This window comes from Pseudophryne corroboree, chromosome 6, assembly GCF_028390025.1.
Source record: "Pseudophryne corroboree isolate aPseCor3 chromosome 6, aPseCor3.hap2, whole genome shotgun sequence".
NCBI classification, from domain to species: domain Eukaryota; kingdom Metazoa; phylum Chordata; class Amphibia; order Anura; family Myobatrachidae; genus Pseudophryne; species Pseudophryne corroboree.
The window spans coordinates 453,032,517-453,057,545 of record NC_086449.1 but is presented as its reverse complement, the minus strand read 5'-3'; the positions used below and the strand labels follow the sequence as shown (position 1 = coordinate 453,057,545).

Sequence of the window (25,029 nt, the reverse complement as noted above, 5' to 3'; positions counted from 1 at the left end):
ACTAGATATTTTACATCAAACAATAAACCAATTCAATATTTAAAATATTGGATATAGAGGGTAATTCTGAGTTGATCGCAGCAGGAACTTTGTTAGCAGTTGGGCAAAACCATGTACACTGCAGGGGAGCCAGATAGAACATGTGCAGAGAGAGTTAGATTTGGGTGGGTTATTTTGTTTCTGTGCAGGGTAACTAATGGCTGCTTTATTTTTACACTGCAATTTAGATTTTAGATTGAACACACCACACCCAAATCTAACTTAAAATTACCCCCATAAAGCATTTGCACTAAAAAATGTGTTCTCAGTTTGGACCAATTAATATTTTTGAACTATTATGGGTCTGCTAAAGTCTTCATGTTGAAACGTGTAGGAAGGTCTCCCATATCTTGCCATTTGTTGAACATGCTGTGAACCTTTCAAGCACCTTTGGCACATATGTATAAAGAATCAACATCCATCTACAACAGTGGACTCATTTTTTAAAATGTAAAGGGTCTATGTACTAAGCATTGTAGAGAGATAAAGTGGACAGAGATAAAGTACCACCCAACGGCTCCTAATGGCCTTTTTAAAACACAGCTTGTACCATGTCAGTTAGGAGCTGATTGGCTGATACTTTATCTCTGTCCACTTTATCTCTCTCTATGGCTTAGTACATAGACCCCTAAATTGTGAGCAGATTAAGGGCCTGATTCACACACAATGACAATGTTTACAGAGTTGAGAGATACTTTGCTACTGCTCGTGCACAAAAATTACCGCAAATCTACTATAGCACATGTGTGTATGCACAAAGCCACAGTTGCAGTTGAGACACACGGTATCAGAAATGTATTGTGTTGGGCATTCCTAGGCAGTGACTTGGAGGTAGCTTCTCAGATGTACGGAGAAAAGTTTAAAAGTTTTAGTCAGGTGTGAAAAAAATGCTGCAATGTAAGAATGCTTTCAAAAATAAAAGTAATAGTTATTATTATTATTATTATTATTATTATTATTATTATGATCCTTTATTTATAAGGCACCATAAGGGTTCAGCAGCGCCCAATTACAGAGTACATAAACAAATAATCAAACAGGAAAACAAATTACAGAGTACATAAACAAATAATCAAACAGGAAAACAGCAACTTACAGTTAATGATAATATAGGACAAGTACAGGGTAAATAAACATAGCTACATCAGCAGATGACACTGGAATAAGTATTAGGTGGCAGAAGACTGCTGGATTTGGTGCCATTGAAGATTATTTAAGTAAGAAAAAGGATAAGCACATGAGGGAAGAGGGCCCTGCTCGTGAGAGCTTGCATTCTAAAGGGGAGGGGTAGACAGACAGGGGTGACACAGATGGGGTACAGAGAGAGCGTGGAACAGAGAGTTAGGATGAGTTTATTTTTATCAATAAAAAAATGCAAAGTGAATGAACAGAAGAGAAATCTAAATCAAATCAATATTTGGTGTGACCACCCTTGGTCTTCAAAACAGCATCAAATCTTCTAGGTACACCTGCAAACAGTTTTTGAAGGAACTCGGTAGGAAGGTTGTTCCAAACATCTTGGAGAACTAACCACAGATCTTCTGTGGATGTAGGCTTGCTCAAATCCTTCGGTCTTTTTGTGTGATCACAGACAGACTCAATGATGTTGAGATGCAAATACATTTTTTACCAAGGTAAAAATATTTGGCGCTTGAAACGAGTTGAGTTCACTAAGAGCAGCTGTTAAAGGGATAGTTGATCCCACATAGAAATTATACAAAAGATAGAACTGACAGCACTTAAAAGCTGAATATGGTAAAGATAAAATGTTGCATTTATTATGCTGATACAATTAAAATATATACTGTTGCAACAGAGCAGACATAAAACCGCCCACAATATTACATGTATGAATACAAGAAAAATCCTAAGGGCACATTAGCACTAATTAATCAGATTGTTAAAAAAAACAATGATTCTTTAGCTGGGATGTTTTAAGTTTTATAGTTCATGGAGAATTACCACCATAGTAGGGAATGCAGTCCATTGCAAAACTTTCTGCCACTCAAATAGCAGGAGGATATTGAGATCAGGGATCTGTGGGCGCCATCTCATCACTTCCAGTACTCCTTTTTCTTCTTTACGCTGAAGATAGTTCTTAATGATATTGGCTATATGTTTGGGGTCGTTGTCCTGCTGCAAAATAAATTTAGACCCAATCAGAGATGCCTGTCTAATGGTATTGCACGATAGATAAGTACCTGCCTGTATATTTCAGTATTGTAGTTAGCTCGAGATGTTTGTGTCCTTTTTAAACATAACTTGCCAATGTAAGATGGTATGCCTACTAGACCTTGCCACCAATATAGGGTTTTTCTTTTTGGTGAAGAGTCTAATTATCACCAAAAGTTTTCCCAATAATCTTAACAAAGTAACTAGGCTCCTGATGCAAGTGTTCGATTAGGAGATTAACAACATTAATATACAGCTCAGCATTTACCAGAAGCAATGCAAGGGTCAGGTAAATAGGACAAAATGAGTGACATGATAAAAATAAAAAGACCTCTTTAAACAACATATGGGAAATAGTAACTAGTTTGGTAAAACATGATGATTCACACAGTTTTGTAATGGTACTAATGACCAAAAACATTGAAACCTTTTGATCAAGCAAAGAATAGAGTAGGTACAAATTAGGCTGAATATATAAACAAGGCGTATGACCTAATATCACTAGAAAGTACATAGATTGGAATATTAATGTCTTAAAAACTCTGGAGAAATGCAGAAATAATCTAAATCAAGCAATCATTTCTAAATAGATGGCTGGTATCCACAAAAACAGTGTCAAAGCATCCACTATAGACTTGTAACAAGATGTTAGTCAGACCACATCTAGAGTCAGGGACAGGTACATATGCATTTAATGTTAATGGAGGAAAAACTGTAAAATAAAAAAGAAATTAAAAAATTAATTTCTGATGAAAACAAAACTTCAGAACATGGGGAGAAAAAAGAAGGCTCTTGTGTGGGCGCACTCTTGTAGAAAAAATTCAAAATAATATGATAATTGAGAAAAATTACTTAAAACATAACTTTTATTAGCATAGTTACAATTATATGTTTTTCCCTGAGATCTGTCCTTCAAAATGCAATATATGTAGCATCTTAATTAAAATGTTCTGGTCTCTTTAATGGTAAAGAATGTATGAAAGGGTTGTAGACATTGAATTGGTCATACCCCCATTCCCCTTGACCAGTACAGACTTGCTGTATTGATGGAACCACGGGGTGGTCGACACACAATGATATATGAGAGGTATAAGGTTATGCTCTATGGCTTATAAGAGATTAGAGTAATGATCAAAGGTCATTCCTCTAAGATGATAGACAAAATTCACTTTATACTTATGAGCGTTGAAAACACTGATGATAATAGTAAGAAGTTTTGTACATCACGGTAATGGTGCCACTGACATTAGAATAAAATCAGAAAAATAGTAGAAAGTGGTGATACTGCTGTTGGTGATATTTCCACATAAATGAGGAAGAAATCCTGCTCTACAACACCAAGTATTCCCAGGTGGTCTCCCTTCCTGGTACTGACCTGGCCCAACGTTGTTTAGCTTCCAAGATCAGACGAGATCGGGCGCTGGCAACGTGGTATGGTAGTAGAGGGTTTTATGCGAACGCCAATGAGAGTGCACCTATTTAGGAATATGGAAAATATAGGGTAGAGGTTGATAGAAAAGTATCAGATAAGAATCGTGGAAATGTGTGGATCTGCTTTTTACGTTAGACCCGATTCCAAAATTCCCACTCTCGTGGTGCAATGTACCGAGAATCGTAAATGAGAGTCCACGAAAAAATTTTTAGTGATCTTAGAGAAATATATTAATCAAATTGACACTAGGATTAGCAGTTGAAGAAAAACTGGCTGCTGATATGTAATAAAAATATTGAGACAGATAATAACATAATCTGCAATCCTAAGTGAGCTTGATAAATACGTCGTTGCTCTAGTAATGCAATTTTGTTCTAAGGCACAGGAAGAGGCAGGAATCTGCCAAGTTATGTGCTGGTATATCAGATTATCTCCAGACTCTACACGTATGAATCAATTTCCAAATGCATTAACACATGAATCACAAGATATTTGCTATTGCCACCGGCTACAAATAAGATATTGGAGTACTAAGAACCTATACTCCTTATGATGCTGCATTAATTGCTGAGGAGGTATGAGGTAATACAGGCAGATAAGAACAAATGCATTTCTGGAAAAAATAGATATATATTGTTTGCATGCAACAACTGGTGAAACTTTGGATGTTATCACTGCTTAAATTATAACCAATTAGGTGCCCCCAATTAGTTGTCACTTGTGATACACATAGAAAGCTAGATAATTGGGGCAGATCAGCTGAGATTTACAGTGAAAATTACTATCCGTGGCATGCAGTCACCGGATAGTAGACCTTACGGTTTCACCAAGGATTGAGAAAGCCAACAGAGCACATAGATGGATGTGACAAGATGCCAGGATAGGGTGGTGTCGACGAGACCCCTGTTGTAGGATGCGGAAGACGCGTTTCGCCCTAAGGCTTGTTCACTTCCGGGTTCCGGAACCCGGAAGTGAACAAGCCTTAGGGCGAAACGCGTCTTCCGCATCCTACAACAGGGGTCTCGTCGACACCACCCTATCCTGGCATCTTGTCACATCCATCTATGTGCTCTGTTGGCTTTCTCAATCCTTGGTGAAACCGTAAGGTCTACTATCCGGTGACTGCATGCCACGGATAGTAATTTTCACTGTAAATCTCAGCTGATCTGCCCCAATTATCTAGCTTTCTATGTGTATCACAAGTGACAACTAATTGGGGGCACCTAATTGGTTATAATTTAAGCAGTGATAACATCCAAAGTTTCACCAGTTGTTGCATGCAAACAATATATATCTATTTTTTCCAGAAATGCATTTGTTCTTATCTGCCTGTATTACCTCATACCTCCTCAGCAATTAATGCAGCATCATAAGGAGTATAGGTTCTTAGTACTCCAATATCTTATTTGTAGCCGGTGGCAATAGCAAATATCTTGTGATTCATGTGTTAATGCATTTGGAAATTGATTCATACGTGTAGAGTCTGGAGATAATCTGATATACCAGCACATAACTTGGCAGATTCCTGCCTCTTCCTGTGCCTTAGAACAAAATTGCATTACTAGAGCAACGACGTATTTATCAAGCTCACTTAGGATTGCAGATTATGTTATTATCTGTCTCAATATTTTTATTACATATCAGCAGCCAGTTTTTCTTCAACTGCTAATCCTAGTGTCAATTTGATTAATATATTTCTCTAAGATCACTAAAAAAATTTTCGTGGACTCTCATTTACGATTCTCGGTACATTGCACCACGAGAGTGGGAATTTTGGAATCGGGTCTAACGTAAAAAGCAGATCCACACATTTCCACGATTCTTATCTGATACTTTTCTATCAACCTCTACCCTATATTTTCCATATTCCTAAATAGGTGCACTCTCATTGGCGTTCGCATAAAACCCTCTACTACCATACCACGTTGCCAGCGCCCGATCTCGTCTGATCTTGGAAGCTAAACAACGTTGGGCCAGGTCAGTACCAGGAAGGGAGACCACCTGGGAATACTTGGTGTTGTAGAGCAGGATTTCTTCCTCATTTATGTGGAAATATCACCAACAGCAGTATCACCACTTTCTACTATTTTTCTGATTTTATTCTAATGTCAGTGGCACCATTACCGTGATGTACAAAACTTCTTACTATTATCATCAGTGTTTTCAACGCTCATAAGTATAAAGTGAATTTTGTCTATCATCTTAGAGGAATGACCTTTGATCATTACTCTAATCTCTTATAAGCCATAGAGCATAACCTTATACCTCTCATATATCATTGTGTGTCGACCACCCCGTGGTTCCATCAATACAGCAAGTCTGTACTGGTCAAGGGGAATGGGGGTATGACCAATTCAATGTCTACAACCCTTTCATACATTCTTTACCATTAAAGAGACCAGAACATTTTAATTAAGATGCTACATATATTGCATTTTGAAGGACAGATCTCAGGGAAAAACATATAATTGTAACTATGCTAATAAAAGTTATGTTTTAAGTAATTTTTCTCAATTATCATATTATTTTGAATTTTTTCTACAAGAGTGCGCCCACACAAGAGCCTTCTTTTTTCTCCCCATGTTCTAAAGTTTGCATACTTTCTGGCTCTGGGTGCACCACCAACAGGACAAGACTAACATATACATGTGTATATATTTTCCATACACAACATAGGAAGGGCCACTTTTTGCCCCTTCTCTCCCTTGAGTTACAAGGGAACTCTATTGTCCAATTTTGGTATTTCTTCTTAATTACAGTACTATCTTTAATTATAAATCCGGTGCCGGATCGCCCAAGTTTTTTTGAAAACAAAACTTCACCAAATCTAAGCTATTTTATTAACCTGCCGATATGAAGCTTTCATGCCTTTATATATTGATAACATTGCACAGTGAAAATGTTTCCGATGTGAAAAGTTACTTATGATTGATTTCAGCATTCAAAGAATGAATATGACATTTAAACTTTCAATTAATTCTCGTTTCTGAAATATAGCCAATTTCTGATAATGTAGGGGTATTTTGTTAAATACTAGGGAATTTTGACATCTAGAAAATAAATAGGTTGGCAAACCTGAATACAGGAACATAGGCCATGTATAGCTTGCATCAAATGAAGGTTATGAGTGATGTTCCTTTAATATGTTTGAGTTTTGTGGTTATCATTTATGTTAAAAGCCAGGACACCATGTAAATGTAATAACGTTGCTGGCAATTTCTATTATTTGTGTGGTGATGTGACATTTTACACCCACAAATGCCAAATTACTCCACTCATGAAGCCAGCCTACTATCATTATTTTGGCGTCAAGGTAGGGAAAAGGACAAACTTTGACCTGGTCCTCAAGGTGAATAAGAAAGTGACTTGAGAAGCTTTTAAAGGTGTTGCACATGGCCTCCTGGGTAAAAGAAGAGCTGGAAACTATGTTGCGATTGTGAACAACCTTCTAGAAAAGTATCATCAATTAGGCTGCAACATGTCAATTAAAATCCACATTCTCAACTCATCTGGAGTGACGAGCATGGTGAGCGATTCCATAAAGACATTTCAGCATTGGGATGAAGAAGGGTAAGTGGACTGCTTCTATGCTTTCTGACTACTGTTGGACAGTGACAACAGATGCCACAGAAGAGGAGTACAAGCATCAACCACGGAGAAAGCCATGAATAGGCCACTATTTGAGATAGCTCTTTAAGTTGCTGCATGTTTTTTCGTTCGTTTTGTATTCTTAGTGTCGATTGATTGACAAGTGTTATTTATGCTTAGGAAGAAAATATCAGATTATTTTAAAGTTGCTTTTCAGTATGACTATATTACTGACGTACATATAGTGCAAGTAGACACGTAGTGTAGCTCAAAAACTAGAGCTAATAAAAATATAGTCTGAAGTCAAATTTCTTGACCTCAGATTGGTAAAACTGGGACTATTTTTAGAATGGAAACAAATGCAAAGTATTTACTGTACATTGTAGCTTTTCTATCAATTGAAAAACCGTGTCTTTTTACTTTACTTTTTAAAACATTTATGTAGATTACAGCTTTCCTTTAGGAAATCTATACAGCATATCATTTCACCTGTTAAATAGCAGATTTGTGTCTATTTCAAAAGTTATTCATACAAAACTTTGTTTTTCATACACAGACAGAGCTCCAAGAAGCTGTGGGAGGATTTGGAGTTGAGTACTGTGATGCCATAATGAGTAACAGATTTCAGACTTTCATGCTAATTAAAATCTTATGAATGCAAATTACAAAACAAAAACAAAGCTGTTCTAGGTAGAAGTAAGACATATTTGAAATTTATGAATGCAATTAGGATTTCAAATTGTAGCAGAACTGAATGTAGTCATCTTGTACTCAGAAGCGAGTAGTACTTTGGAATGAACAGCAGCTGCCAGCCACGTACAGATCCAATTTAACTGTGGCCACGTCAACACAACTTTATGTAAGAGTTATTCAAAAAGCATAGTTGAATTAAACGAAGTTCTCTCCTGTTCTCTTACAATTGTATAAACTAATACTGCAGCCATTTAAAAAATTACAAGATGGTGTTAGAGCTTACATTCTATCTATCTATCTATCTATCTATCTATCTATCTATCTTTTATTTTTGTATTTTTATTTTATTTTTTATTATTTTTTAAAAATGGTTAAGATGTTTTTATTATTATTTTGAGTTGCACGTAAGTGGACTATTTAGCATGTATTTACACACATGAGACAAGAGAAAATTAGTTTAACTAGCTAATTACATTATGCTCAAGGATCACTGTTATGTCAGAACACTTTCATTCTCACATCTAAATATGTTTGATATTCATTAAAGTATGTATGTATTTAATCTTCCGTTGCATTGCTGACATAATGACTTTTTTACTGATCTGGTGGGTGCAGCGTGGAATTTTAAAACATACAGTATGAACAAATAGTAGGTTTCTAGAAAATATAAATAAATTACACAGTACTGCATTTAGGAAAATGTTTTATATTAAGATCTAGGGATGTTCGCCGGTCCCCGTCATGGGTTTTGGATCTTTATCTTCTTTCTGTGTTGGATCTGTATTTGGTTTTGCCAAAAAAAAACCTTGCGGGTTATGAATTTGGTTTTGGATCTGTATATTTTAACAAAACAGCTAAAATCACTGAATTTTGGCCTGATTTAGGGGGTAATTCAGACCTGATCACTGGGCTGCTAACTTTGCTGTCCAGCGTTCAGATAGTCGCCACCCCAAGGGGGAGTGTAAATTAGCCGTGCAAGTGTGCGATCCCATGTGTACACCGAGTGTGCTGTCTCTGAGCAGCCCAGGACTAACTCTTGCAGTGTGCGATCAGATTGGGACCAGAGCTGACGTCAGACAACCTCTCTAAAAACGTTTGGGCATTCCTGCGTTTTTCGGGACACAGTAAATGGTCAGTTACCACCCACATACGGCCTAGTCCTGTCAATCACCTTGCGAACATCTGTGCAATCTGAATTTTCGCGCTATCCTGTCACTGAACCGGCGATGCCCGTTGTTGTCCAATGTGCATGCGCATTGCGGTGCAGGCGCAGTTATGGCCTGATTGCCCGCTGTGCGAAAACGCACAGCAGCGATCAGGTCAGAATCACCCCTTTGTTCCTACAGTGTAATTAACATCAATAACAATAATTTCCAGTCATTTCCAGTCAATTTTGACCACTTTACAGCTTATAATAATGTTCACCAACATAGGCCAAAGGCTGGCTGGCTAAACTAAGCAACAGAGCAGTGACATAAACACACGGTAGTTATTTCTGGTAATTTATGTTTAGCAAATTAGTAATTTATTAGCAATAACCTATCAAACCAACTTGCAAGTACTTTCAAAAGAAAACAAGACAACACAGACATTTACTAAGAATCGTTTGTGGAATATCATTGCTCTAAAGCAGTAGTAGGTAACAAACGGCAAAGACAAAAAAAAACTAAACCATGTGTAAAATAGCAACAACAGACCCCCTACACAAGTGCACATGCCCCCAGCACATGCCTTTTCTCAGTGTCCAATCTGGACCTCCCTCCTGGGGGCCCTGGGCCACTGATGATTGGTACTCTGTGTCCATATAAAGCTTAGATCGATCAGCCTTTTTGTTGAGCAGTCCCTCAGATCTCGCCAACCATAAAAACAGCGTTCCATACCTGCGGGTTGGATACAGTGCTAGTCAAATACAATGTGGGTCAAATACAGTGTCAGTCGGATACAGTATTGATCGGATACAGTGTAGGTTGGATAAAGTGCAGGTTGCAGAGTGTGGATTGGATAAAGTGTGGGTCGGATACAATGTGGGTTGGATAAAGTGCAGGACAGATACAGTGCAGGTTACAGATATTGTGGGTCAGATACAATGCAGGTCGTATACAGTGTGGGTTGGCTATAGTGTAGGTTTGATACAATGCAGTTCGGATACAGTGCAGGTTGCAGAGTGTGAGTTGGATACAGTGTGGGTCAGATACAGTTTAGGTCAGATACAGTGTGGGTCAAATACAGTGCAGGTTGAATACAGTGCAGGTCGGATACAGTGTAGGTTGGATACACCAATCAAAGGCGTAACTAGGGTTTTCGGAGCCCAGGGCAAGATGAAGAGTGGCGCCCCCCACACCACCACCCCAAAAAAAACAACAAAAAAAAACATAAAATCAACTATGTGTGCGCGCCTTCGGCATGCACCAAAAAAAGGGTGTGGTCACATACCAGAAGGGGCGTGGGCACTGACAATGGGGCATGCTAACTTGACTATCACATACCCCCTGTGTCGCCTCTCAGCACACTATCACCTCCCCCTGCATCGTCTCTCAGCACACTATCACCTACCCCTTATGTTGTCTCTCAGCACACTATTACCTACCCCTTGCGTCGTCTCTCAGCACACCTTCATTCAATTTTTGCACTTTATGGCAGTAGAGTTCCCTATTTACACAGTACACAGGCAGAGTCCCCTTTTTACACAGTACGCAGGCAGAGTCCCCTTTTTACACAGTACGCAGGCAGAGTCCCCTTTATTACACAGTACACACAGTGCCAGATACACATTACCCCACAGTGCCAGATACATATTACCCCACAGTGCCAGATACACATTGCCCCAAAGTGCCAGATACACATTGCCCCACAGTGCCGGATACACATTGCCCCACAGTGCCAGATACACATTGCCCCAGTGCCAGATACACATTGCCCCACAGAGATATACATTGCCCCACAGTTTCAGATACATATTACCCCCCCACACACACACACTCACCGATGCTATCTGCTACGTGAAGGAGAGCGCAGCGCCTCTCCTGCCCCTCAATGCACCATGAAGTCCAGAGCTGGTCCACGAGCTCTGATTGGCTAACAAACCAAACCAATAAGACTCACCCCGCCGCCGCCGGAGACCAGACACTGAGCACATTGAGGGGCAGCTCTCCTCCCCTCACATAGCAGCGGGATGGGGGATGACCCTGGGGAGAGCAACAGCAGTGGGGGCAAATAGGCATGATGCCCTGGCTGCCGGCAGTGCCCCCCTTTGCTGGGCCTGCCAAGGTGCCCAGGGTACGTGCCCTGCTTAACCCCCCTTAGTTACGCCTCTGACATCAATAGTGCACTGATAGTGTCTGTGAGAAGGATGATGCCGGCAGTACCGGCAGATGCTGGTGGTGACAGCAGTGCTAGTGGGGGGGAGTGAGTGCTCTGTGCAGGGGTGCCGGCTGTGTCCTATGTGCGGGGGTGCTCGCGCTGTTGGCAGTGTGGCGGTGATAGCAGTATTTTCTATGCAGGTGTGTCAGCAGTGTCAGCAGTGGATGCTCGCTGTTTCCTCTGTGCGGGGGTGTTGGCTGTGTTGGCAGTAAGGGGGTGTTGGTGATGTTCTCTGTGCGGGGGTGCAGGCTGTGTCAGAAGCACGGGGTGCTTGCTATGCCCACTGAACTATACAGGCAAGTGCTAATTGGCTGAGAGCCATGAAAGACGGCTCTCTCAGACAATCAGTTGTCAGCCTATTGAAATGGGACTGATACCTGAGGCAAAACCTCAAGATTCGACAGCGGGAATCCGAGGTTTTGCCTTGATTTGTGATCCAGGGCAGGCAGGGAGACCTGAGTGGCGGCTCGGATAGCCCCAGGTGCCCTATGTTAGGGTGGGTCCAGTTCTCAGTGAAACGGTCCTGCTCATCTCTATTAAGAACAAAGCATTTTCTAATGCTACTGTACTGGTAACACCATTGAGAATGTAGGTGCACATCTTTGATGTTTGATTAATAGGCTTCCATAATGGAAGCTATCCTAGTAGGGAAGCACACTAATATATATGGTTAAATGAAAACAAAAAGCTACAGTATATTTACAAAGCAGAGACTTTGTAAGCCACAGCTTCTTGATGGGTTTGAGGTGAAAATTTAAAGTGGCACTAACATTAAGTGTAAAGCTTGACATGCTTTCTACTTACTGTTAAGGGCCCCATACACTTGAGCGATAATGCCCGATTTCATCCGATTTCGGGCATTCGGCCCAATATATCGGATGAAATCGGGCATTTTGGAGGTGTTTCCGATCCGATCCGATGCGCGTTCCCATGAGCATCTGATTGGATCCTCCAGATTGAATGTGCTGCACATTCAATCTGGTCCGACCCCGCGGATGTGGCTGGGATCGCCCAGGATCGCCCAAGATACATTGTATGCAAAAAGACAGCATACGATGTATCGTGGGCGAGCCTCCCGGGGGGGGTGATCGCCCACGACATGTCCGTTTGACATGTCGTGGTAGTGTATGGGGCCCTTTAGTGCCACTTTAAATTTTCACTTTACACCTGCTGAGAAGTATTGGCGTTTGCTTCGGAAATATACCCCAATTTCTTTTATCAGCAATAACATAAATTTTTTCCAGAAGAAGGGCACTTTACCCTTTGAATAATCAGCCCCTTATCAAACTTCCTTTGATAAAATCCACTGGAACGGAAGAAATGCATTGGGCACAGTCTACATCTACCTATTTGGGTATATCCCCAATTTAACACAGCAGTCTTATGTTCAACAAGTCTTTTTATTATTAAGTGGCATCAACTACTGACATTGTGGGAGACATAGCTGCTGTTAGCATATGGTGTGTATCACCCAGCACCTGGGGATATATACTGTGGCTCTACAGGAGATATAATTATGGGATCTAGTCAGGATCTCGGCAGTCAATGCAATGTTCAAAATGCCGCTGCTGGCATCCTGGCAAGGGGCACCATTGCTGCGTCAGAATCCCGTCAGCCGGAATCCCGATTGAGCATGGACCGGGACACCAGGCAGGTAAGCCGCGGGGTGGGTGTTAGGTTTAGGCTGCAGGGAGAGGGTTATAATTATTCTGCAGGGAAGGGAGGGCTAGGGTTAGGCTGCGGAAAGGGGATAGTTAGGTTTAGGCAACCCAAGGGAGGGTCAGGGTTAGGCATCGGGGGAGGGAGGGTTACGTTTGGGCTGCTGGAAGGGAGGGGTTAGATTTAGGCACCACTGGTTAGGTTTAGGCTGCAGGGAGAGAGGGTTAGAGTTAGGGGGGCATTGGGGTATGGTAAGTATACTTACCATCCCCATGTCAGGATTCTAAGCATCGGGATGCCACGGTCCTTCTTCTGACAGCCGGCATCCCGACTGATGGCATTTCCTTCCCAATGCATAATTCTAGTTATCTTCTTGTGAGAAGACATAAACTGCATTTAATTACTAGCTCCAGCTTTCATCTGGCATTGCAGCCCCAATTTAAGCTTTTTGTCCTTTTATTAAGTGGTATATACTCCTGACTTGTGGAAGACACAGTCAGTGATATCACTAGTGCTATTATCCCGCATCTGCCGATATATACTGAGACTTCATAGGAGATATAACTACAGCTGCGGTATTCAACCATATCTTGACATTTACTAACAGATTGCTGTGGTTTCATGAGTAATATGAATATTGCTGATATTATCATTCTCAGCATTTTGCTATTCATATGTATGACTTTGGTATGAGAAGATAGGTATTAGGATCATTATACCTGCTCCAGTGGCCGTATTGTACACTTTTATTTTCAGCTGACTCTGGTGCTAAGGTGCTGAGTTCTACTACTAAAAGATGGTCCACTGCAATGAACTTGCCCCGCTGGCTGAAGTTTAACATCTGGCCCCTAAAGCCAAAGTCTAGCTTCTACCAACTTGTTGGACTATAAACGTTAAGTCACAAACAAACTAAGCAGGGTATTTATTAATGAGCATTTGCAAACCACCACAAATTGATTGCTTTTAAAGCCAAAGATTTATTAACTGTGGGCCTAATTCACTATGGATCGCTATTGAGGCTGAAATAGCGATTTTCACATACCTACTGCTGCTAAAAATTGCATGTGAAGAGCCGCCCAGAAAGCATAATAGACACCCACCGATGGGATCGCAAATCCCAATTCATACGCAAAAAACGAGCACAATCGACAGTTGTGGCTGACCCATGTCTACTCAAAATAATGAGCATACGGTCGCACCTAACGTCATCTGCGAAAACTGCACCATATTTTTCATTGCAGCTTTTGCAGATGATGTCAGTTACAAGCCCCGAAAACGGCCACAACACACGTTTTCCCCACCCTCTCTCCAAACGCCATGTAACCACCAACGAACAGTCACTTCCTGTCAATTAAATTGTGAACACTTTACACTTAGGGCAGTATTCAATTCTTTTCACCCCTTTCCACGCCTGTTCTGTTTCTGCTGTAGGGTGTGGTATCATCATTGCAGCTTGCTACCCCCGGGGTAGCGAGGGCGTCCAGCCCTTTATGCAGCTAAACCTAATTACTATGAGAGCGATATACGTGATAATGGGGATCACTTTAGAAAGGAGATTGGGCGTGATATATAATTTGAATACCGTCCTTAGGCTGTAAATGCAGATCGATCACAGTTTGACCTCCGCGCACGCGCAATGTGTTCGCAGCGCATGCGCAGTCTGCCAATAATCAATAAGTGTGTGCATTCTCACATTAGCAAATGATAGTGAATCAAGCCCTGTGATTTGTAGGCTGAAACCTCAAACAGCATACAACGTGTGGCAATTTGCCATATCCCAAACCTCATGTGGTTCACATAAAGTGGAATGCAATTTTGGCCAAACCACCAGAAAAGAAGGCAGATTTTAGAGCCATGTTTCTGACCAGCAAAATAGTGATTTTAGCAACTTGGCCTGTCAGAACAAGAACAAATGAATGTAAATATTTCGGGACACAACACTGACTTATTAATTATGTGGTCAATAAAAATGTATTTATTAAACAGTCAATATTATATAATATTTTAAAAGGTGACCAATATAAACATGTTATTTTATTACTACATGGGTAATATTATTTTATTATAAGGCAACATATATGGATTATTTTATAGAAGGGCAACATATATAATCCTATTAAACATCTGTCTCTCACATGCTCAGTAGATGTCGTAACTCTGGAAATGACATAACTGACACTGGTGGGAGGGGTCAGGGGTTATGCCAACTGTTATTAACTGTAATGTAGCTTTGTTAATATGCCTTTTTGGGCACACTACCGGATTTGTATCCAACCTTTCTTTAGCACCAATCGCCAGATGAAGTATTAAAATGGAGAACATCCAGGAACACCGTGGGGCAGCTTAGCCAGGCCATTCATCCACTTTACCCATAACTCACCAAATATTTTGGCTGCAAATCGCTGTTTAGTTACTTTTTTCTCACTAGAAAAGACTCTATAACAATGAAACAACAGCCCCCAGCATGCAAAGAGCTGAAAGGGGAAGGAACCAAAAACATCAACAAGAAATGGTAGAGAAAGTCCCCTCATGTGAAACAGGGGTGGATGCATGCTACCCAGAGGGGATACCAGGTGGAGGGGTGGAATGATTCAATAGGATGTCCTTTATTAAAAGAGATGTGAAAAATAATAATACAACAGGAATTTATGGTGGAGGAGCATAAATTCATTCATGGGAAGGATTACTATTTAAAGTTTAAATAATACTACAGAAGGAATTACATTGGGGATGCATGTTAGAAGATAAAAAAAAACAACCATTGGGTATTGAGACAAAATTCCCCTGACACCGAGCACTGTGACGTGGACGAAAGTCATGCTGCACTGAAATAGAAATGTCAGCACTTGGATCTTGGAAATGCATGCATCTCCTACAGACGCCTCCTGCTGCATTTGAAGTTTTAATGATACAGAATTGCACAGCGCATCCATGTGGCTGTGCAATTCCATGCTCTCTGTGCGTGTATTTAGCACTAAAGCCTGAGAGTCATTAGCTAACTAAAAGTGTGTTACTTCATCACCAACCAATTTGTGGAACTACAAGTCCCAGCATTGCTAGAAGTGACAAGAGATCTACCTGTGGGTACTTAAGAAAGTTATTTGTTTAGACATTCTACTGCAAATATTTAAAATACAACTTTCTTCAAGTAATAGCACACAGAAGATAAAGTATGAGCTACAACCCACCAGTGCATTATAGATAGTGGGGAAAAGGTAGAATAATGCTAAGTGTGGTGTGTGTGTGTGGAAGCCATTTGTCATACTGCTGTTTATGTTGCCATTACCCAGCCTGTGTGGTATTAGTACTCAGAAGGAAGGTTCCGGATAGGAAAGACTGAAGAGAGCAGGTTCATGCTATGTTTTTGTTTTTTTTGGGGTGTGGTATAAAGTGTCAACAGTTATCATGTCGATAGTCATCAGGTTTACATGAGATTGTTGACAAGATTGAACTGTCAATGCTCAGCATGTTGGCATGCTCAACACGTCAACATTGACCAGGCCAGCATTCATCATGCCGACCTGGATGATATGTAAACAAGATGAACTGTTGACAAACTGTCCCTGGTGGTCTAGTGGCTTTTTACATATTCCAGTCATCAGTGGCAGCTCCAAATGGCAAAATTTCAGATGTTGCCATTGTGAACCTGTCAACAGTCTGAAGATGTCGGCCTGATGCTTATCGATAGTTTTAACCATGCTGACATTCTGATATAGACATTGTGGGGTCAACATTATAAATATTGACATGGTTACTGTTGATTACTGCATTACATGTCCTTTAGGTGTACATTACCAACTGTTCAATTTATCTCTATGTACCCAAATTGAATATGTTTTCTTGCATGGATCTTTCAAAGTTACTTTTGATATGAAACGCATAAGAGCAGTAGGTATCAAAACCACTTTAATAAATGTGTCAGAGTGGATTTTCTAATATATCTGTCTCGCATATTCCTGGTGTTTGTGGTTTTCACCTGGTGTCCTGACTGCGAACCCTTCCCAGGAGAGCATATCATGTCAAGATTTGGGTGGAGGCGTAAAATCTAAGAGAATTATAAAGTTAGAAGCATTGCAAGTGGAAAATCTTTAACTATACACCATTACTCAGAAGACCAAGGTAAAGGGGTGGTACAGATACAAAAGGTAAATAATACTTTCACTATAAGAGACTGAAAGATAGTGTTGCAGAGGTCAATGCAAATTCTGAGGAAAATTGTCCAGTAGAGTTTCTTAACAGTCTTGGGGCTCCATTAAAGAATGATACAAAATAATGTACTGGTGGTATATTTTGTTTAGTATCCCATTGATACTTACATGGCTAGTAATACTTATGCGGCTAGTAATTAACATAATTGCATGGCACTGGAGGGGACTCAACAAAGCTTCTTCTCAGCAATGGGGACTGTATCATTTACAGTATGCCAATTATAGATGGTTTAAGTGTCATAAACAGCTTTTGCTAATTACAGAACAGATGTCATAACCCCTTTAGAGAGCGCTAAATGAGTTATTATTCATTTTTAAATGGAGCCCTTACTTTTGGAGGAATTTTGGAGGAATGTCACCTCATAAGCTTATTTTAAAATGTGAAGCAATAGTTTGCACTGCAGAGACATGAGGCAGACCTACAATGCTACAGAGGGGGCTTGGCCAATAATGGGGGTGCAGACAAACACACAGAAATGGGTTTTTCACAGTCTGTCTGATTGAATTGGGTCCACGCTAGGGCTCCCCGGAAAGGTCTGGGCCTGGGTAAACTGTACTCACCACACCCACTTCTCAGCACCCCGGGTAATAGTTATTCTACTACAAAATCTTCAGCTAAACCTTGCATAATGGCACTGGATTGATAATGATGTGAAGGTTGATTGACTGTAAAGTCCTTACAGGATCTTCAAAGGGTAGAATGAAATTTGTCCCCAGAATTGTTTTTGTACCAAGTGACAATAATTTACCCTTTATTTTAAAGCTAACACAGGTTCCTTCCTATCAGACTTTCTTTTGGGGTGACCAAAAAAGAAGCCAAGGTCAAAATTTCAACATATATTGGTATATATTTACCATCTCCAGTATTTTGTCATGGACAACTTTAACAGAGCCTTTTCCCAAACAAAGGGGGTGATTCAGACCTGATCGCTGGGCTGCTAACTTTGCTGTCCTGCATTCAGATAGTCACTATGGCACTTATTTTACCCAAGAATTGATGGTGGGGACTCAAAATTAAAAAACCACAGGGTCCCTCAGGACGCACTCTGACCAGCAGCGCTATCCTGCGCTGTCAGTCAATTTCTGTCTCCACAGCAGCAGAGGGAGAAACTTGGAAGGGAAGGAGACCATGGAGAGTGTGTTCTCACGCCCCACCTACCCTCACTGTCTGCTCCGCGCGCACACCGCCCCCTCTCCTGCCAGCCCCTCCACTTAGCCTCACCGGCTCCACCCCCTTCTATCTGCACCGTGTCTCAATGTGTGTGTGCAACGCCGGCCAGGCAGGACGTTTCCACTGATTACTGAATAATGGGCAGTGGTGGCTATCGGTGCTCCTCCCCTTGCAGTGCTCCTCCCCTTATATGTGTATAACGTGCTCTACCTGGTGCAATGTGTTTAACGTGCTCTACCTGGTGCAATGTGTATAACGTGCTCTACATGGTGCAATGTGTATAATCTGCTCTGCCTGGTGCAATGTGTATAACGTGCTCTACCTGGTGCAATGTGTATAATGTGCTCTACCTGGTGTAATTTGTACAACGTGCTGTACCTGGTGCAATGTGTAATGTGCTCTACCTGGTGCAATGTGTATAGGAGGTTCTACCTGGTGCAGTGTGTACAAGTGGTGCTACTATGATGTGGCCACACCCCTTCTCCACAAAGCCATGCCCCTAAATTTTTGCTGTGCGCCTTCGGCACGCACTGTCCATGCTTTTCAGGATGAGAGGGAGAGAACCAATTCAGTTTCTGCCAAAGGGCACCAAAATGTCTAGTTACAGCTCTGGTGCAGAGTGTCCTGTATGCTACACAGCCCAGCAGCATCGTCACCCCATCCTCCCCCTTGCAGCACTTTTGTAGTGTCAACATCAAGTCTGTGTTTTTATAGTTGAATCATTAATAAGATTAATAAGAACCTTTATTCTGATGAAACCCACAAAAGGACAGGTAGGACACCAATTTTTTAAAAGTGAGGGGTCCCTGGGACCCACTTTTTTTTGGGGCTCAGCGCGATCACTGCTTAGTAACTCAACCCCACCCCTCTTTCCCCATGATTTCAGGCACCATTTCACACAGGAAAGTATATGGAGAGGGTGTAGGCTGTACTTCATGCTGTAATGCTATACACTTGCATCTGAGATACATGATTTTAGTGGTTTGAAATGTTTTAAGAAATATACCTGTAGATCCAAAACACTTGAGGAGAGTTTTGCCAAAACCAAAACATGACAATGAGCTAGAACCAAAACCTAAACACCAGTGACGTGAGGCAGGTGAGGCAGAGCCGTTCCTGTCATACTTACATATATTCCAGAGTTTTGATTATATAAAGTATCACAAAAATACAAAGAATATATTATAAATATCTTCTTTGTATTATTCTAATCATTTTTATTGTCAAAACTCTGGAGTAAAAAGTCTATGGCAGGTGAGGCAATATACACCGCTGCATCTTTTTATAATGCCCACATGAACCCTTTGGCTCATATATTGAGTCTAAATCTGGCTCTGGTACCAGCCAGTGCCTCCTGAGCCATTTACCTCACCACACAGCCCTGCAAAACACGAGGGTCTGCGCTCAACTCTAGTTATGATACTGCTCAGTTATGTGGTGAAGGGATTCTGTGAATCAGCTGACAACCATTCATAGACTCAGATAAGTCCTTTCAAACCCATATCAACAGTAAATATGTTCATTTCACTACATGGTGTTAATTTACTCAAATATCAAGTTCAATGTAATCAAATAATGCTGCACTTTACACATACTGTAGATTATCTGGAAACATTTAATACATCTATGGATCACACTAATTAATATATTTTATGATTTCTGTCAGTAGACATATTCATTTTGTTTTTCTCATAATTGTTTCATAGACTAGTGACAGATGAAGTTCAGGAAATGATGGCAGAGCCTCAGAAAGACAGCTGCTAGATTAATTTCTCAAGTTGCTTTTACAATTTAATTATTTTAAATTCATTGAGTTGTCAAACTATGGTGTCCTTTCACCTGTGTTCTTTGGTCACAACAATAACTGTACATTCACTTAAATATAAGGTTTGTAGAATGCCAAAACCATACACAATTTCTGAAAGCAGAATTAGATTACAAAATAAATAATGAACCAGACCTGTATGTGTGCTGTGTAGCAAACACTTTTAAAGCACTACATTATTTACAATAGTGTATATTGGTGTACATCTATTGTGATCGCATGTAAATCACATGAATGGGCTGGGGATCAGTTTTTTGCCTAACAATAAACAATTATGCTAAAGATGGCAAAAAACTTACGTAACAAAGTGTAATTGTCTTTCCATTGGATTATTTAAAAGCAAAGTTTCTTCGGTGTTTGTTCACTGTAGAAATTGGGTTTTTGGCACACCCTATGGTGCATTGAAATGAAAGCATTCTACAAAAAGATTTCCATTTGTTGAGCAATATCAGTGAAACCAAACAGTACAAACAATAGAATCATTTTTTTCTTTCTTTTTTTAACTTTCAGCTCTGCTCACAATATGTGGAGCCTCAGGGCTTATATATGCATATGAGCAAAACACACCAGGGTACAGCACACCAAACAGTATAAACAATAGAATATATATTTTTCTTATTTTATCTTACAGCTCTACTGACACTGTGTGGAGTCACATGGCTTATATATATATATATATATATATATATATATACGTGAACAAAGCCCACTAGGGTACACCTTAGAATAATTATTTTTTTCTATTTTTAACTTGCAGCTCGGCTCACGATGCATGGAGTCACAGGACTTATATATGTTCATGAACAGAGAGCACTAAGGTACAGCGTACACAGGTTGTACAAACGTAAAAAATAATTTTTTAAAACTTTTTACATTTTTTTAACTTTTTTAACTTATGCATGGACACAGTGCTTGTGGGTGGACACATCACTTGTTAATGGACACTGCACTTGTGGATGGACAAAGCACTTGTGGATTGACACAGTTGTAGATGGACACAGTCTTGTGGATACACACATCAGAGCATAGGCTTGTGGATAGACACAGTTGTGGATAGACAAAGGCTTGTGGATACACACAGCAGGACACAGTTGTGGATGGATACAGGCTTGTGAATACACAAAGCAGAGAACAGTGCAGCAACAGCAGCATGCCTATAGTGAAATTGTGCCAAATGCACGCCACTGGGTACTTATATAGAATCCAAAACATGCGAGAATCCAGTGCCGGGTGGATGACATTTTACTTTGATTTGGAATCTGAGCTTGGCGGGAAAATCCAAGCCACTACTAGGATATACTCAGATGTGCAATGTCCAGGGGGAGGGGAGCTCGGATTTCAGTTAATACAAACCACTCATCTTTAGAACAAACTAGCACATTTCTTAAGTCCAGGGAATGGTATGCAGAAAATAATGATCAGTATATAAATGACATGCAATTATACACAAATGAAACAATATAGGTATTTCACATGGTTATTAATACTGCAATGCAGTGATTTTTCTCTTGGCAATTAAATACATTTCTTTATCCAAACTACTGCAATACGTTTGGCTATGGCTATACTGTATTTTTCTTGGTAACTTCAATACATTATTTTCTAAACACGCAATGACTTTCTCAATAGCAATTTTCACTCGGCAAACTACCAAAACCCCAGATTAATCTGCCATTTACTTTAAGATGAACAGAGTTCTTTCATTGGAGTACTCTCTTGCTAGGTGGTCACTGTCCTATTACATGCATGTACAGTATTTGTAATCCACAATAGGGAATCATAATAAGCAAAGTTAGCATTTGCTTACCTTTCTTGATTCAGAGAAAACAACAGCACCAGTGATAATGCACAGTAAATAAAGTTCAGACTTTAACAGCATAATTATCTTCAGCACTCAGTAATCTTTGTAGCTCTCCTGTATTATGGGCCTGATTAAGAGATGTTTGCAGTATACACGGCAGCTGCTTCTTTTGATGCAGCTGCTGTGTGTAAATCAGGGACATGCGGTGAGCTAAATAGCTCAGGAGGCACTGGCTAGCGCCAGAGCCAGATTTACATGCAATATATGAGCCAAAAGGTACATCTGGGCATTATACACAGGTACAGCAAGATAAACTCCTGGAAATTTGGTGAGTTTTGATCAGATATGTGCGGAAAAGTTAGCCAGGTGAGGCACTGCCTCACCTGCCATAGACTTTTTACTCCAGAGTTTTGGCTATAAAAATGATTAGAATAATGCAAAGAAGATATTTCAAACATATTCTTTGTATTTGTAATATACTTTATGCAGTCAAAACTCTAGCACAAATGTTAGTATTTGGAGAACAAGAAAGAAAGACCCTGTGTTGGCGCACTCATTAGTTAGAAATAGATATTATAAAACTTAGCTTTTAATCAAAACCATTTAAAAAGACATATTCAAAAAGTTTATCCACTCTACCAACATATACCTTGTAAGCGAATATACTGTATACAATATTTTCTAAGGTGAAAGATAATAGTTTTTTCTAAGGCGGAAATTTGCCTAAAAAATGCAATATTTTCTCAGGCAGAAAATAGCCTAATATGCAGCAGGGTACCAACTTACCCTATATTAAGGAGTAGGCATTTGGCGCTCTAAATAGAATACTAAAATTTTTAAACTTATTAAATTAGAAACAGATACCAATATATCGTTATGACCAACCATTGTGATGAGTGGAATTGAAGAAAAGGAGGAATGAGAGGAATGTCAACGTTAGGCTGGTTTGTCGATACCCCAAAAAGACTACGACAAACCAGCCTAATGTTGACAGCAGATTCATACATTCTCTCATTCCTCCTTTTCTTCAATTCCACTCATCACAATTGTTGGTCATAACGATATATTGGTATCTGTTTCTAATTTAATAAGTTTAAAAATTCTAGTATTCTATTTAGAGCGCCAAATGCCTACTCCTTAATATAGGGTAAGTTGCATTTTTTAAGCAAATTTCCGCCTTAGAAAAAAATATTATCTTTCACCTTAGAAAATATTGTATATATTCGCTTACAAGGTATATGTTGGTAGAGTGGATAAACTTTTTGAATATGTCTTTTTAAATGGTTTTGATTAAAAGCTAAGTTTTATAATATCTATTTCTAACTAATGAGTGTGCCAACACAGGGTCTTTCTTTCTTGTTCTCCAAATTGTGATTATCCGTAGGATTCTACTGTACCCTGGTGCACCGCCAACTCATTATAATCGGCAATCTAGCATTCTGAACATTCAGAGTTGGTTTTATTAAAATTTATACAGATATATCATTTTTTGAGTAGCTATTGGTGCGGAAACATACTAGCATTCCAACAAACGTTAGTATGACAGGAAAGGCTCTGCCTCACCTGCCTCACTTACCTCACCTCACCGCACGTCACTGGTGTAAATGTGCTAAAGCTGCAGGAGACATCTTTTGTTAATAGATGCCGTGATCTGCTGCTGCCTGACCAAATCTCTTGCACACACTGTTGGTATTCTGCTGCATTCTATCAGCAGGTACTCAGTGGCCTCGGGCCCTTGGCACCACCTAAGCATTGTCACTTGTTCATCTTTCACACACAGACCAGCGGCACCTAACCCCACTGTCCAGCTCCAGTCCTATATGTCTACCTGGCTAAACTATGCATGTTGAACTACTAAGACTTTATCCTGTTGCAGCAATCCTTCCTTAATTAAAGAAGCTTGTTAGTTATCAAGCCATCACACAGCAGTGTTGAGGGGAACATTTTCAAAACGACTACTAGCAAAGGTTTTACTTGTAAAACCTTTGTTTAATGGGGGTCATTCCAAGTTGATCGCTAGCTGCCATTGTTCGCAGCGCAGCGATTAAGCTAAAAATTGGCATTTCTGCATATGCACCGCAATGCGCACGCGCGACGTACAGGTACAAAGTCCTTTGTGGTTTTGCACAGGTTCTAGTGAAGCTTTCAGTCGCACGACACAACGCAAGAAGATTGACAGGAAGGGGGCGTTTCTGGGTGTCAACTGACCGTTTTCAGGGAGTGTTTGGAAAAACGCAGGCGTGCCGGGGAAAATGCAGGCATGGCTGGGCGAACGCTGGGCGGGTGTGTGACGTCAAAAGCCAACCCTCCAACGTTAGACTCAACGCACATGAAGAGTAAGTCTAGGACTGGTCTTGTTTTGCACAGAATGTTTTTGCAGGCGCTCTGCTGCACAGGCGTTTGCACTTCTGCAAAGCGAAAATACACTCCCCGGTAGGCGGCGACAATGCGTTTGCACGGCTGCTAAAAACTGCTAGCGAGCGATCAACTCAGAATGACCCCCCATGTACATTGTGCTACAGCACAATCTGGGTATACTGAAGCGCTTTAAATAACTATGGGGGTAATTCAGACCTGATCGCTGCTGTGCGTTTTCCCACAGTGGGTGATAAGGTCCAAACTGCACATGCGTATGCACTGCAATGCAAAGGAGCGTTGCACGAGTACAAAGCGGATCGCCGCTCAGCGATGGGTTTGTGCGACGGATTCATTTGCACGGGCAATCACAAGGAGATTGACAGGAAGAAGGCATTTGTGGGTGTCAACTGACCATTTTCAGAGAGTGTCTGGAAAAACGCAGGCGTGTTCATGCGTTTGCAGGGAGGGTTCCTGATGTCGGTTCTGGTCCCGGACAGGCTGATGTGATTGCAGCAGCTGAGTAAGTCCTGGGCTGCGCAGAGACTGCACAAAATCTGTTTGTACAGCTCTGCTACACATGCGTTCGCACATTTGCACAGTTAACATACACTCCCCCTGTAGGCGGCCACTATCTGATCGCAGCAATGCAAAAATCGCTGGCTAGCGATCAGGTATGAATTAGGCCCTATATTTAGTGTCTCTTTCACAATTACCAGTTTACTT

General features: G+C 40.5%; 1 long non-coding RNA gene and 2 other non-coding genes across 3 annotated transcripts in view; 1 reads left to right on the top strand and 2 right to left on the bottom strand.

Annotated features, from left to right (window-relative positions):
• Positions 1–1,031: 1,031 nt before the first annotated feature.
• LOC134935360 (uncharacterized) overlaps positions 1,032–25,029 on the bottom strand; it is a 101,460-nt gene continuing 77,462 nt past the window's right edge. Inside the window, exon 3 of the long non-coding RNA XR_010180089.1 lies at positions 1,032–2,175. This is a non-coding gene — a long non-coding RNA (uncharacterized LOC134935360). The remainder of the gene's footprint in view (positions 2,176–25,029) is intronic.
• Positions 3,538–3,656, bottom strand: LOC134937875 (5S ribosomal RNA). Its single transcript, XR_010180589.1, has one exon. It is a non-coding gene; the product is annotated as a 5S ribosomal RNA (ribosomal RNA).
• On the top strand, positions 5,551–5,669 carry LOC134937862 (5S ribosomal RNA). The gene has a single exon (XR_010180587.1). It is a non-coding gene; the product is annotated as a 5S ribosomal RNA (ribosomal RNA).